Raw genomic sequence first — 12,889 nt, 5'->3', positions numbered from 1 at the left:
GGCACCTTTATTATAAAATTTCTCAATATTTATATTATTTCTTCTGTAAATAATTTTTCTATTATTTAGATAACTATTAATAATATTGAAGAGGTTTTGAGGACATTTTAAATCTAGAAGTCTTGATTTGATGCTGGGCCACCATAAGCTATTAAAGGCATTGCTAATGTCGATTGCAATCAAAGTAGTATGTAAATTCTTTATCTTATTAATTCTTATAGTGTCAATAATATTATTAATTGCCAAGATAGTATCTTTTCCTGGCGTAAATCCATATTGATTTGCATTTAGTAGATTATTGCTACCAAGAAAATAAACAAGCCTATTGTTAATCAATTTATCGAGAACTTTACCCAAAATGGGTAATAAACAAATCGGCCTGTAAGAAGCCGCTTGCTCAGGAGGTTTATCTTGTTTTAAAAGCAAAACCAATTTGCCAATCTTCCATGTCTCAGGAAAATGTCCCTGTTGAAAACAAATATTAAATAGATCCAAAATGAATTTCCTATTTACATAATAAAGTTCCTTATAAATTTCCAAAGGAATGTTATCATGACCGGGAGCTTTATTCATTTTCATACTCTCCAGAGCAGCAGAAAGCTCATCGGCAGTAAACAAAACATCATTAAAAGACTCCAAATCAACTTTTATTTTCCTTCGGATATTCCGATGTTCACTTTCATCCTCCTCTTCTTTATCTTCCATAAAGTGGAAGTTCATAATTTCCTTTATTGTATCTTCTATATTTTCTGTGTAAGTACCATTACTTTTACGGATAGCAGTAAAAGTGACAGGATTCATCTGCTTATCTGTGGCAATTTTAAAATGCGTGCCAAAGGGACTTTGCAGAGACAATTTATCCCATATTTTAATCCAGTGATTTTCCTTTGCAATTCTAATGTTCTTTCTATATATTGCAAGATGTTTACAATAATTTTTTAAATAATTTAATCTATCTTCGCCACAAGAATTCTGAAATCTTCTTCTTCGAACTTTTTTCCTTTCAGTATTTAATCCATTATTCCACCATGGAGAATAGCTTTTCTTTTTTCCTGTATCGTTATAATTAAACCGAACATTTTCACATATGTCACATATGATTGAATTAATTTCATGTAATTGAGATTCTATATCTTCATTGATTTCAATGCCAGAAAAATTTTCAAACATAAGCTCCTTTAGAGCAATCCAGTTCAATCTCTTCAACTTAATTTGGTTATTTTGTGTATCATCAATTATCACATATCTAATCTCAAAATGAATATAATAATGATCACTAAGGCTAATTTTATCAGAAACTTGCCAATTACATATCTCAATGTCTTTAATCAATCTGGAAGCAGTAATATCAATCTATGAATTTCCTAATACTGAAGAGTATGTGGGAAAACTGTTTCTATTGTTGTTTACAACAAAGTTATTTTCAAGTAGAAATTCTGCTAATTTTTTTCTCCTTGAATCCATGTGGTTTTGGCCCCACAATGGATGTTTACAATTGACATCACCATTTATTACTAAGGAAGTATTTTTAAATCTATCAAAAAAAGAAGACAAACAACGTAAATGATCATCAATAGTTTCTGATGGGGGAAAATAGCATGTAATCAAGAGAACAGGACTTTTTCCATCCACCAAAACAACAACTATGTCTTTAGAAGCATAAATTTGTAAAATGGATAAATTTTCATTGAATACAAAGACACCAGATCTTATGTTCTCACCTTTATTATAATATGCTCTGGCACTTATTGGTAAATCATATATCTTTTCTTGATAAACATAAGGTTCTTGTATGCAGATCAGATCAGTATCACTTTCTGTAACCTCAACTCTCAATTGTTCTGTGGCCTTGATTGCATGATGTAAATTGATTTGACAAATTTTAATTGTATGAGATTTACAAGCCATAATCAATTTTTTTGATTTTCAATGATTACAAGCCATAATCAATTTGGTCAATAAATCAACTTGTCTAATATAACAAGGACATTCTTTAAATGTATTTTCATGTTTAGTATTAAGGCCCAGTCCAAATCTCGAATTTGCTATTGTACAATTATAACATTTATAATCTGTTGCGGTACATTCAGTTTGAGAGTGACCTTCTTAACTGCATTTATTACAAATAGAGGTTTTTGTACAAGCTTTTTTAGTATGTCCAAAACCATAACATTGGAAGCATCTGGTAACTCTTTTATATTCTCTAATCTGGTGCCTTGTCCATTTTAAATAAATTTTCTTGTCTTTCATAACCAGATTAAATGATTGTGGTCCAAGGAAACGATCCAATGACATCCCATATTTGATTTCATATTGAATCTCGGTTCTATAATCGCATTCTCTAGAACGACATTCTGAGATTTCAGTAAATCCTTTATTTCCTCTCCATTCAAGGCAGGATCAACATTATAAATCATAATTCGTTGATGTATTTTCTTAGGTCTTTTTACATCCAATTCTTCTTTCAATGTACTATTTTCTCTTATTGCATTTTCAATTATTGACAAATCGTCGTATTTAGTGACCTTAATCAATACTCCACCATTTTTTATTTTTTTGTACTCTCTGCACACCTATTTTAAGATCAGTTGGAGAAATGTTTTTAATTAATTTCTCCTTTACTTGTTCAGAAGTTTGATTCCTTTCTTTAGGATATATTACCCACATAGCACAAAAACATCCTTGGGATATCCCAAGGATGTTGCTCGCGGGATATGCGCACATCCTCAGGACATCCCGCGAACCTCCTCCCGAGTGCTTAATGTCACATTACGGGATATCCTCAGGACATCCTAACCAAGTCCCATCGACAGCGTGCGGGATGTTATTAGGATATGAACTCCTACTTACTACATCCTCAGGACATCCCGGGATATCCCACACACCTCCCATTATATCCTAAAAACATCCTATCTATGTCCCATCGACAGCATATGGGATGTTATTAGGATTTAAAGTCCTACTTACTACATCCTCAGGACAACCCGTAATATCCCAATTTCCTCCTAAACTCATCCTTCTGAGCGCTTAATGTCACATCCCAGTATATCCTTAGGACATCCTATCTATGTCCCACCGACAGCGTATGGGATGTTATCAGGATTTGAAACACTAGTTACAATATCCATTTAACCTCTTAAATACATACTCTCAACTGCTTAGTGTCACATCCCAGTATATATACAGAGGAAAATTCCAGTGAAAGTATGTGAAGGTGTGATGATCTAAAACCTACTTTTTTTTACACAGATAGTCTCAAATCGTTCTCCTATGTTTACTATGGAAAAATCAGAAATGTTGAAAATATTTATACAACTTACTTTGTTTTTAAATCTGAATTTGTGAATATATTAAAACTGAGCAAGGAAATTAAAATGAATTATTAATACAAAATATTAAAACTAAAAATTTTGCTTTTATTTTTAAGATATTAAAAATCTTTTGATCATTTTTAAACATCCAATAGCTCCCAAATTGAATTATTCATAATTAAATTATTTTACAAAATCAGTTTCTAATTTCAGTTAATTTGTATTAAAAATTGAATAATAAAATTACCCATTTAATAATCTTTACATAAATGAATCATCTTTCTTTAAAACATGTAAGGAATTTATAGTGTTTTGATGACACTGTTGGGAAATTGTTAAATGGAATAAATTGTATTTTTAAAACTAAATCAATTCCTAGCCTCAGAATAAATAAATGTGTTTTTGTAACATGAGAATGCTGCAGCCTTTTTTATATAGTTAATATTTAGTTGTAAAAATTTGACATTATGTTAACAATTCTTTATATCATTCAAAAGGTAACTCAAGAAGCTCTTCTAAAATTCTATCTTTCTGCTCACACAATTAAAAAAAAAATCTGAAAGGCCTCAGATTTTAGCAGTCACTCAAAGATGCTAAAAGTTTATGAATGCATAGATTATCAATACAGATGGGGCAGTGGAAATAGCAAAACATTTTATAAGATACTGACACCAGAAAGTTATATATGTTCTATATATTTGAAAAATGAAGAAATATATCATGTAATTATGCAGAAATATTAAAATGTTTTCAATTAGATATATCATGAATTAAATGCATTTTAAATCAATCAGATTAAAAATTAAAAAAAGCATTGTTAAGAACTGTGTGTAATGCTTTTAAATAGCTTGGCTTGTTAGTCAATAATATATTAGATTTTAAAGGTATATATGTTAAATTTTGCCAAATGGCAAGACTTGAATGAAAAGCGAAACAAGTTTATGACTGACGATATGAAGTCACATTTCAAAACTAATAGCCCTTTTAGATTAAAAAAAAAAGTTCTGAAAATAATTTGCAATGGTTCATTGGTATTATTTTATGCAAAATTCAGTAAAATGAAATTTACCCTTTGAAATCAGCACCAAATTAAACTTTGTAAATTCTAGCGCATGTTAAAGGTTGTCTCATCCAGAATTTTATTACTAACCATTCATTTCAGAGCAAAATAAAACAGTAATTGCCATTTATATGACAATCAATATCAAAAATTTAAATCTGCATTTTACCCAACATAGAAAAACTTCAAAAGATCTACTGTTTACCATGCAATTAAGGCATTTTATTCTGCTATCAACTCTACCAATTATTAATTCCATTAAGTATATTCAGTTTACTCTTTCTGCTCAATATATGCAATGTAAAATTTTCCATAATTTTATTAATTCATTTTATTTTGAGGTGAGCTTTTATTCAACTCTCAATGTCAACGAGAATGTTTAGTTCATTTTTTATTCGGTCTCAAAAGAGAAATCAAAATACATGGATTTATGTACGTGTATTTATGAATCAAAATACATGAGAAATCACAGTGAGAAAAGCACTGCTACCTTAAACTGTGATTATATATAACAAATGCAGTGAATTATAGTTAAAAAATAGTGAAAATATTTATATTTCTGAACTATTTCATATATAACATTTTCAGTTTCGCATATGTGGCAATTTAAGAACTTTTTTACGTATACCAATTTTTTGAAATATCTGCAAATTTTTTTATCTTCAAGGAAAGCTTATTCTTTCACCTTTAGTATATAAGTAATGGTAATTTACCAGATAAAATTACTTAATGGGGAATACAGAAAAATATCTAACCACTTACCTTTGTGACTTCATCTGCAGAGAGACTAAAAAAGTAGTTCAGCTAAATCTGCTATAATAAATATGTATAATAACGCTAAATTATGCAATATCTATTAATATGACAAATTTTTGTAAAGCTATTTATTTGGATGAAAAATAAACACATTCAGAAATTTATGGCACTATATTATGATTAACAGAGGATAAACACTTTTCAAAATTCAAAATAGTTTTTATTAATCCAATTTATCACATTTTATTTGAATTCATGAAAAACAATCTTATATCCATGTATTCTTATGTATATAAGAACTCTTGATAAATTGGATCTCTGTCATTGCCTTTCACAGCACCTAAAATAAAAAAACACTCACAATTACTATATGTGAATATAATTCATAATTAAATTTAAACAAATGACTATTAGAATGCAAATTAAAGGAAGCATTTAAAATATTTTAACATTTAGTACCTATAAACAGAGTAGCAATTATTTGATTTTTCGATTATAGTAAAATAAACATGGGGGATGCCTTTTAAAATTTTTTATGTCAGAAAATAAACTCAAACCACCAGCTGAACATATGAGCAGTTTTATCAATCAGCCACTGGTAGGTAACCTGGATACTGAATCAACATATAAAGTTGCCAAGATAAAGAGAGAAACAAAATTATGATAATCACATCTTACCTATTCATAAAACTATTTTAAATTTAATGTGTAGGCAAGTCCAAAAAGAGTGAGAATGAATTTATTTTGCAACACAAAGTAAAGTCTTGCAGGAGCAAAAAAAAAAAAAAAAACTTGTCTCATGAGATTGGCAAGTAAAAAATAATTAACTGCATCTGGTAACATTTATCTGACAACACATAAGTAATTGTTAGCTACGTGCAGAAAATAAAATCTGATCAGAGGCGTAGCTAGAGGGGGGCATCTGTCCCCGGGTGCAGAATCCAAGGGGCGCCAAACTGATGTTAGAACATTTTAGAATTAAATGTTTTCCATCCTTGGCAAGCAGTAGGGGGCGCGAAATCTTCAGTTGTCCCTGAGTGCTGAAAACCCTAGCTATGACTCTGAATCTGATCATATTAATGCAATTTTAAACTTTTGAATTTAACCGCAGAAATTTACCAAAGAAGTACTTGTAACAGTAGTAAATGAAGATGTGACTAATCTTTACTGTATGGTACATCTTGGTTTCTGTCTGAAAAAAAAAAAAAAAATTGCAAAGTGGTATTGGTTGTTTGTGAAATGTGGAAGCCCATTGCATCAAATAACCCTAATGTTGATAATGTTGGCAAAAGTAGCTTTTGGGAAAAAAAAAAAAAAAAAAAAAACTTTTTTTTTGTCAATAAAAAGGAGTTATTTCTGCAAATATTGCCAACGTGCTGTGATAAATTTAGTTTTGGGCTACTTTTTTTAATAGTAAACCTTTTGTACAGTCCCAGGTTTTTGGTTCTTATTATTCTTTTCAATTGCTGTGTTTGGTTGCACGGAAGTGGTATGGTCTTGTATTTTGAACATGCTATTTATTATTTTGGTGTGGGTACCATCGTTTGAGTATGTCTGAGGTGACTAAGAGACGGAAAATTTAATTGAATTGCTTACCTGGAGGATGGTGGTGGGAAGCCTAAACATATGCATGTGAAAAAAAAAAGGTATGTTAAAAAAATGACGTTTCATTTATTTTTTTTGTCTCTGTGTGTTAATTTTTGTTAGAAGATTTGTTGTTTAATGTTTTTATGTTAGGAAATATGTATTTTTGGTAACTTATTCCTCTCTGTTTGTGTATTTTCGGTTGTCTGTGTGTTAAGACAGTGGCGAATTTTTTCTGGTAACTATGATATTTTTAACTTTCTGGTTTTCTCAAAGTGAAAATAATAGATTAATGTGTACATGGACGAAGTTAAGGCAGTGCAGAATGCCCAGTTTGTGCAGTTCTCTGTTTTAATAGGTCGATGTGTACATGGACACAGAGTTTGTGTATGTCTTTGACTTCTTATTTTGGTTTTGTGTAGCGGCCACCTTAAAATTGGTGCCGATCCTCTCAGGTGACGATCTTGATATAAAAAAAAAAGAAACGATTCGCCAAGGGTTACAGTAGAGTAAATTTTTACCAAAGATGTTCTACCATAATCACCATTTCAGTGGTTTAAACAGTAGTGGAGCAGTATGCAGAGATGAAGATTTGAGTTTTGTTTACACAGCATGATGGTTTAGGCACTCCAACCATTACAGTGAACAAAATTATAATAAACATAGCCACAATAATTGTCTATAAATATTGATGTATAACACTGCATTAACAAATATATTTCTTATGCTAGTATATACAGAATCCTTAATCGAAGGCAAAATCAGAAAACCGTGCATACATTTTCCTTTAACTGAAACATGGATTTGACCATACAAATCTCAGTCTTACAGGACATGCCACACTATGCAGATAGACAGTAAAAAGTGCTTGTGTTGTTTTTATTTGTTAGAGGTATGAAATAAATATACTTCCAGATTTTAATTTTTTCTTTTCTTGTTTTACATTTAGATTACCTATCAAAAAGTAAGGAATTTTGATATTATTACAATATCGGAGTTAAAATAACAATTATTGCACATGTTAAAGTAATGAAAATTTTAAATTAGGTTAAAAAGTAACCCTTAATGTGGCATATTTTTGAATTAAACTCTATTGACATTAAAAACAACAAAACGTCCCTCTTTATTAAGGACTTTAATTAAAAAATTTTAAATACAGAGCTATGAATGAATTTTTTCCCTTGCATGTTATAATAACTGAAATAAAATTACTCTGATACAGTCAAAATTCCTAAATGCAAGTACATAAAATTTACTTTAGCAATTTAAAGAGTTGAGACACACTGAACACATGAATAAATTTCTATCAAAGAATAATTTATTAAATTTGGCCCATTCCATATTAAACTTTAACCATTAGATTACATTATTACACCATGTTATCAGTTTGAAAAGCAAGTCATATGCCAGATCTTGGATGTAAAAGAAATGCACAAAATAATATACAGATTATTGAAAAATGGTGTATACCAATGTTTATAGATATGATTAAATGTAACAGAAAATTTACTGTCACAGCCACATTTTTAAGTGAAATGTATTGTTTTCACATTTTACAATATTTAAGGTATGGCATTAAATGCAACATTATGTGCCTGGACATAAGTTAGTAAATTAAAAAAAATAATAATAATCAAAGAATGAATGTCATGAAAAAGTTCAAAAACAAGCAGAATTTAAGTTAGAAGACCTTTAGACACTTATGATAAATAAATTTGAGAATTCTTCACCCAAAATTTAATTGTAATTAACTAAAACCAGTTTGACTGACCTTCTACAAAATCCTTCAGCTGCAATTTTTTCTAGCTTGAAAACCAAATTCTTCTCCACATGGTAATAACATCTTAACCAGTTGAAATTCCTGCAGAAAGTTTGATAACACAGTAATAGAATTAATAGAATAGAAAAATGAACACAAAAGTATAGAACATCATTTAAACTTAACATTATTACAAATTTTGGTGCTTTCTGACTATCTGCAAAGCTATGAAAATTGGCAAAATGGTTAGTTTATGGTTCATATCTACTGCTCTGTTCACAAGTAGTAATTCAAATAAGCACTTTATAAGAAACAAATTTTAGGATGCACACACACAAAAATATATACATTGGGTCAATATTCACATATTTTTCATCCAATGGAATACTATTCAGAAATAAAGATTAAATATAAAGCATGTAAATACCTGTGTGTGGTATGCATATTCATAGTTTGCTATTATTGTGTGCATAGTCTTGCTGTTTTAGCTTAAGTTGAAGCTGTGAGGGTAGATGATAAGAAAGTATCAGAATTTTTCATGTATAAGATGAAGATTGCCCTGACAATAGTATCTCAATTGTTTAGCACTGACATTTACATAGCGCATTAGAAATATATAGTAATATATGTATAATAAAAAGATAATTGCATATTATTAATTCATTTTTTTAAATGCCAAACTTTAACAATTCTTTCACATATAACTAAAGAGAATTCTTTCACATGAACATCTAAAATCCATTCTTAACTAAAGAATAAATAATAAAACCATGTAAATTTCTTATCAAGCCCATCATTTCCGAAATGTCTACTTCTGAAAGTTCCCAGCATTTCTCAATATATTATTAAACTAAGCATCAATGATCGTCATGTTCGCTAATGTGGCAATATCTTTCACACTTCTTTGTTACCACAAGTAACAAGTAGGCTTCAATAAATCTTTAACTGTTACATGCTACTTTTGTCTAAAATTTGTACAAATAATAAAATTAAATGAGCTCTTTATAATATGCTCAAAGAAATAATTTTGTATGAAAATTTGTATGTTATATATTGGCCTGATTAATGATTCAGGAAATAATTCAGCTTTTCAAAGTGCTTCCAATAATTCAAATTTCAGCTTGTGTCAAAATAAAATCTATAACACAAAGATAAGCAAATTTCCTTATGAACAATGCATTTTAACATTATTCAATCACACAGTACTGATTGCTTCAATAAACATTACTGTAACTGTGTTATTTAAAAGACTGTAATGTTTTAATTATTTCCTTAATTAAAACATTACAGTCTTTTCCTCCTTCTAACACCAAAAGAAAACCCAGATAAGAAATATAAAAATATCAGCAAAAATAAATTATATTATTGAATAACACTTTACATTAATTACACTTATGCATACATTATTTTATTATAAATTATTTCAAAATTAAAGAAGAGAAGGGGGAGAAACTTTAATATTGACATTTCTAAAATGATATAAACATTAATCATTTAGTACAGTTTGTTATTTCAGGCAAAAAGAATTCACTTTTCTGGATAGCATTTGTATTTCCATCTCACTTTCAATGAAACATTAAGAGAAATGCATATAATTTAAACACCAGTTTATTTTATTTATCAGACAGATTATGTCAACTCGAAAAAACCTATCAGTAAAATTCGGTAGCAATAATTCTGAATGTTAGGCAACTTGCAAGATTCAACAAAAATTATCAATACTTTTATTATAATGACAATACTACAATAACATGAACATAAAATTAAACTGCATATAACTATAAAATAAGCCAGCATATAATAATGGTGCATTGATTTCGAAAACAATGGGCTCGATGAAAAAATACATGTATTATGGTAGCTATTCATATTCTTCAGCTTTCCTAATATTCTCATGTTCACTTTACATAACTAAAGTATCTAAAATACAATAAAAATGCAAACAATATGAGAAAATGTTAAAAGCAATCATAAGCATTTGATTGAATGACCATATTTTGTCTTCCTGCAAGTCGAATCTTAAAATGATATGCAGTTTGAAAAATGCTTAATCATTTTATAAAATATTCAAAAAAGATTTAAAAAAGGTACTGTTCTGTTATCAGGACCGGGTTCAGAAATGTATTTATGTATGCTTGTATATTTGTATGTGTGTGTGTCTACATTCAAACATCTATGCACATACTTACGAACACAGGTTCATACATTTCCGATTCTGGTCCCAATAACAGAACAGTACCCCCCAAAAAACTTGAATTACAAACTAGATTAAGATAATGTTTCAACCATACATATTTTGGACAAAACAATGCAAACTCTTATTTTTATACAATTGTTCAAACTATTTAACATAAATTTATTGCTGCAATAAAATAATAAGCAATCTGATCATACATATTATTTTGAAAGTGAATGCATAAACTAGACTAAAAAAAATTCAGTCATTGAGACAGCCAGCCATTGAGATACACGTAATTCAGGACAGAATGGTAACAATTCATAAAGCTGTGAAACATTTAACTGTCAAAATGACATAAATAACATAAATTCGAAAAGCAAAAAAAGTAAACATACAAGTATTGCAACTGAACTTGCCTTTTATGCAACAAAAAATATCCATACAAGTTAACCTCATGGCGCAGCCATTTTGGATTTCGTTTCAAATCAGACAGATGTTTACGGATTTGCGGAAGAATACGAGGAACTAGTAATTTGCCGGATACAATGTGCAATGACGCGAAAGAATATAGTTCTGTAGAACTTCCTACATTATTCCGTAATAAACAAAACTATTTCCTAATTTTTTCTTTATCTAATTAATTAATTAATAGGGAAATAGTTAAATAATGCCGAATTCATTTTTAATGAAATGTAAAATTTTGCATGTATGGGACGACCACCTTCCATCCAATATTTCTGAGAATATAAACAAATTTTGGAATCTGAGAGTATCGGTAAATAAATATATAGAATATCGCCTCTCAAACGACCACTTCTGAAAGTGACCAATTGTTCTGAGATTATAAATAAATATTGATATTAAGCATTATTTCTATAAGACGACCATCTCTATATAAGACCAAAGTTTCTAGAATCTTGGATAGTCATCAGAGATGTATCTTTACTGCGAAATTATCGCACGACTGTAATTCAATATGAATAACAGATCGCGCGATTGAGAAACATTTTCTGTCCTGTAATTAGAGGAAAAAATTTTTCCTTATGAGGTATTTCTCCCGCTTTCCTAGCGTGCCTTCGTGGTGTAATAGTTCTGCACGCTGGGCCAGTATTTCAGAGGTCCGTGGTTCGATTCACGGCGAAGGCGGTTGCTAATTTTTCATCTCTACGGCTTCCCCAAAAAATCCTAATGTCTCTACAGTGGCGCCCGAACTAAAAAGGTGTTGGATGAGGTATATCCACACCCAGGATTTAGTGATTGGATCCCCTTAAAAAAAAAGTCGGCCTTTAAAAAGAGAAGTAATATAAGGTATTTCTTCCGATTTCCTAGCGTGTCTTCGGCCCACCAGCGGCCGAGCGGTAAAGTCGCTGAACCCTGGTAGTGCGATCCGAGGTTCGAATCCCGCGAACGGGGTGGCTGCATGGGTGTTTTCGTGGTTTTCCCCATGTGTAACGTGTATACGAGCCAGTTTCCCTTAGAAAGTCCTCCACGATGACATCCCTCCCCTTAGGCAGATAGCCCTAGTGTGCTTTGCCATAATTAAATACACCACCACCACACCTAGCGTGTCTTCGTGGTGTAGTGGTTCTGCACACTGGGCCGATATTCCAGAGGTCCGTCCTTCGATTCCCGGCGAAGGCAGTTGCTAATTTTTCATGTTTCCTGCTTCCAAAAAAAAATACCTAATGTCTCTGTACCCAAATTTAAAAAAAAATTCATTTCCGTAATTAAATATATATATATCTAATTTTACCTATATTTGTAGTAGGGTTTGTAATCTGTAAGTAATTAATTATACATGTAATTTATTCATTTTTTATAAAAAAAAATATATGTTATTTAGAATTTTGCAAATATTCTAGAAAATGCTAATCCATTGAAAAAAATCTTTTCCATGACTAAATAAATTTTTAAAAAGTCAGAAAAAATAGCAGTTAAAATTAATAACAAAATAACAAGAATAAATGATCAATCATATCAATATTTTTAATGTACAACATTTAGAAACAACTTAGTAAAATACATATGAAAAATAAAATAATGTGCAAGTTTCAGATGCGCAATGTCAAAAAATTAAAACTGGTAAATTTGAGAACAAATATCCTCAAAATATTTGACAACGAAAGTCCTCCGGACAATGCAGAATGAGTGTCCTCAGGATGTGAAATTGGTGAACTCCTCAGGACATCTGAGAATCAACATCTTCAGGACATCCTGTCATATCCCGGGACATAGCGACT

General features: G+C 30.2%; 1 long non-coding RNA gene across 1 annotated transcript; it reads right to left on the bottom strand.

Moving 5' to 3' along the window:
• Nucleotides 1-5,325: 5,325 nt before the first annotated feature.
• LOC146994514 (uncharacterized) lies at nt 5,326-11,128 on the bottom strand. The gene is made up of 3 exons (XR_015043783.1): nt 8,898-11,128; nt 8,483-8,572; nt 5,326-5,467 (listed from the first exon to the last, which is right to left on the bottom strand). It is a non-coding gene; the product is annotated as an uncharacterized LOC146994514 (long non-coding RNA).
• Between the last annotated feature and the right edge of the window lie 1,761 nt (nt 11,129-12,889).

This window comes from Stegodyphus dumicola, chromosome 11 (assembly GCF_044657685.1).
Source record: "Stegodyphus dumicola isolate Sdum_Otavi_A_Nest chromosome 11, ASM4465768v1".
NCBI lineage: Eukaryota > Metazoa > Arthropoda > Arachnida > Araneae > Eresidae > Stegodyphus > Stegodyphus dumicola.
The sequence above is the reverse complement of the archived record's forward strand: the minus strand, read 5'-3'. Positions and strand labels throughout refer to the sequence as shown.